Source organism: Drosophila novamexicana, unplaced genomic scaffold (assembly GCF_003285875.2).
Source record: "Drosophila novamexicana strain 15010-1031.04,08,12 unplaced genomic scaffold, DnovRS2.1 tig00000121-arrow-pilon, whole genome shotgun sequence".
In the NCBI taxonomy this organism is placed as follows: domain Eukaryota; kingdom Metazoa; phylum Arthropoda; class Insecta; order Diptera; family Drosophilidae; genus Drosophila; species Drosophila novamexicana.
The window spans coordinates 2,866,953-2,870,593 of record NW_020824773.1 but is presented as its reverse complement, the minus strand read 5'-3'; the positions used below and the strand labels follow the sequence as shown (position 1 = coordinate 2,870,593).

Here is a 3,641-nt window from a genome sequence, read left to right as displayed (position 1 = left end):
GCTGCGAATAAGTAAAGCAAAGTCCACACACACACACACACACACCAGTCACACACAAACACACGCACACAGTCACACAGCCATTGAGCTCACATGGCAAATGTAACGTAAAACGTAAAATATTCCTGAATGCAATTCCCATGCATACCAACACACACACACACTCAAACACACTCTCAAACACACTCACACACACACACTGGCACACACACATGCACAGTTTTGTGGAAAAAGTCAAACTACAGCATTGCGGATGTTCAGGACATTCAACTGCACTTTGACCCATATTCCATTCCATTTTGTTGCAAATAGCTGCAGCTGCGGACGCACTGCACAAAAACGACCAGCACCAACAACAACAACAACGTCGCCCAAGGCCTGAACATGGCCAACAACCACCAGCTGCTGGCATCGACTCTAGACTCTAGACTCGGGCAGCCCAAACAGCCAGTAAATCGTTTAGCTGCCGGGCTCACGATTTGGTTTGTGAGAACGCACACCGCCCCCCCCCCTCCCCCCATCACCCCTCACTCTGCGCACTCCCTGCTGCAATCCCTTTAGTGTACATTGTTAACGGCAAATATCTTCTTCTAGCTTTTCGCATGATCTGGCCACACTGCGCTGATAGGCCAGTTTAGCGCAACACACATCCAAAAATATTTCTGTCACATTGCAATCGCCTCGAACGCCTCTCCGGGCACAGCGTACATTTTTTGAGGCCCACCTCTTCCGTTCATTTAATCACTTTTGGGTAACATCTTTTTTTGTTGTGAGCTTAAGCCAAAAAAACAAATATTATTTGATTTATGTTGCTTTTTGGGTCCTCGATTAGATTGTAAAATACCTTGAAAAACATATCAAAATATTTTTGCGAAAATCTTGCTAGGAATTTTAGCATATTCTGCATGTCTAAATATTTTGGGCAAATGTTTTAAAAATGTCAAATAAAAAATATCTTATGGTGCCAAGTACTGCAAAGCTGTCATAAAAGTGGGTGAGAGAAGCGAAGCACGCAGGAACACAAGGCTCACAGGGCGGAGTTGTTTTCTGGATTTTGAAAGAAAGAACCCAGCAAGAAGCAGTGATAGAAACGAAGTGAGAAGCAAAGCTCGAAGTGAAGTAAGGAGCAAAGCGAATACAATAAGCAGCGCGAAAAGCAAACAAGAAGCAAAGTGAGAAGTAAGTTAAAAAGCAAAGCGAGAAACAGCAAGAAGAAATTAAGAAGTAATGCAAGAAGCAATATGAGAAGAAAAGCGAGAAGCAAACTGAAAAGCAAAGGGAAAAGCAAAGCATGAAGAAAGTCGATTAGCAAAGCAGCAAGCAAAGTGAGAAGCGCAACGCTAAGTGTAACTCAAAAAGGAACGTAATAATTAACAAAACAAGAAGTGCAAAGAGAATCAAAGAGGAGCAAAAATAAAATGAAGATCGGCAAGCATAGCGAAAGTTGAAGAAAGAAGTAAAGCAAGAAGTTCAAGCAAATAAATGAGAACAAATTTAAATAAAATAAAAGTAAGCCATCAAGAGAAGTGAACAGAGAAGTAACAAAAAGAGGTAAAGCAGAAATCGAAAGGATTCAAAACAAGATGCCTTGTTAAGAAGCGAAGTGAGAAGCGAAACTTGTATTTTTTTATATTAAAATGAATCTTGAGCTTCAACTAATTTTACTAATACCTTAAGCAAATCCTATGTCAAATTAGTTGTGCTTTTCAACCCTTCAAGCATTGATGTCTCCAGTTAGCTGTGTCGATCAACAATTCCGGGTAAACGCAATTCCTAAAGGACACATCGAACCAACTCAATCATATTTCATCAAACAAAGGGCCAAAACGACAAAATGGACGGCAATAAAATAAACAAAAAAAAAAAAACAAAAAATGTTACAAAACGTGGCTGCCGTTTTTGGCCAATTCTAAGGCCCATTTAAAAGCGTTTGGGGAGTGGTCAGACAATTTGGCCAGGCCAGCTGCAAAAACCCAAGGCACAGGTGTGGGCCGCATCCGCAATGCAAGGTAATAAACCAAAAATACGTCAACAACAAAACCACAAAACCAAAAAACACACACAACCACACAAGCACTAACACACACACACACACGCAGAGGGACAGACACACATGTGTGTAAGTGTGTGTGTTTGTGTATGGCAGGTAAACGAGGTAATTTTAATTATGGCCACAATGGAGCCACCCTCAAAATGATGGCCAAATGCCTGACGCGCGCTACTTGGTTCATCAGCATGCCGCCGGCGTGTAGCAGTAGCAGCAGCAGACATTGCCACAGTTGTAAACGGGGAGAGTTTTATACTCTCTGAGAGGGTACTACAAGCTGTTCAAGTTATATATATATACATATACATATATATCTATATCTATATCTATATATTCATCCTGATCTGTGTGCAAAGTAGACTCTCAGCTTTTCATCGTCTCGAAAGTTGCAGGCTCTCAAAGTAACAATTAATCGATAATGTAGTTACTTTCGTTATTCAAGCTATCTTGACCAGCATTAATTATTATTATTATTATTATAAATTTTACACATAATAACATAGCATAAGTTTTCTGTTTCCAGATATCTTTATCAGCAGTTACAAGCACCGCTTTAGTTCCAGTCTTGAAGCCACATGTCTGGAAGGGTATTTAGCATACGACCGGTCGAAGTTAGCCCTTCTCTCTAGTTTTATTTCATTTGTTGGTAATGTTAACGGTAAAGCTATCGACATCGGATTGGCCTCCCAGTCGCTCGTTATGGATGCGCGCCAATTGCTCCGGTTGGACTGCAGCAGACGCAACGCTTTGCCTCTTAGCCAAATTACATAAATTAGTCGCGAGCTCTTTGCTGCTCTTCTTCTGCTATTTTTTTGTTTTTTTTTGTTCTTGTTTTTGGTCTAAATCAAAGCGCTACGAAAATTTAATGGACTCCTGTGTAAAGTTTGTGTTCAAAAGAAACGCACCCAAAAAAAAGGAAATAAAAACCAGGACAGACAACAACAAATGAAACGAAACGTCGAATACGTGATATTTAGGCGAAGTCAAAATAAAATGCAAGGCAACTATAATCCAGTAGTCGACCGGGCGATACCCTGTGGGCAGGTCTATGCTGAAATGGCATTTACGTACATATATTTATCAAAACTTTATCTAAATACTTTTGGCTGTAATTTCTTTTATATTCGAATAAAGTTCGGATACTATGTTCGTATCACACGATCTAGGAAATTCATCCCTACATTATTTGAGTTCAATTCTTAATATGCTTTTATTAATTTTAAGATCTTAAATCAGCTGAATATTTATTTCGTTTCAATAAATAGTGAGAAAAAATTGTTAAATAACTCAATTTAAATCAATATTTTCTTGAAAATTGTTGAAGCCTTGCTCCTCTTGGAATCATTGCATAAGTGTATCGAAATTATCCCATTCATTAGATTAATTTAGGCATATTTATATATGACGATTATTTGTTTAAATAAACCATTTCTTTGATTTGAAATAGTTTTCATATTAGTAAAATATCTTGAAATGTGGAATAGAGTTTTTTTTGTGTCTTCTTTCCACTGCCTGTTACACAGATTAGTACAGGCTTATCACACCCAGTTGTATGTATTTGTGGTCTACAGGGTATAGAAACGAAAAAAAACTT

At 38.7% G+C, this 3,641-nt stretch overlaps 1 long non-coding RNA gene across 1 annotated transcript; it reads left to right on the top strand.

Annotated features, from left to right (window-relative positions):
• The first annotated feature begins 879 nt into the window (after positions 1 to 879).
• On the top strand, positions 880 to 3,139 carry LOC115757907. The gene is made up of 3 exons (XR_004017378.1): positions 880 to 1,603; positions 1,678 to 2,009; positions 2,571 to 3,139. It is a non-coding gene; the product is annotated as an uncharacterized LOC115757907 (long non-coding RNA).
• Positions 3,140 to 3,641: the final 502 nt, after the last annotated feature.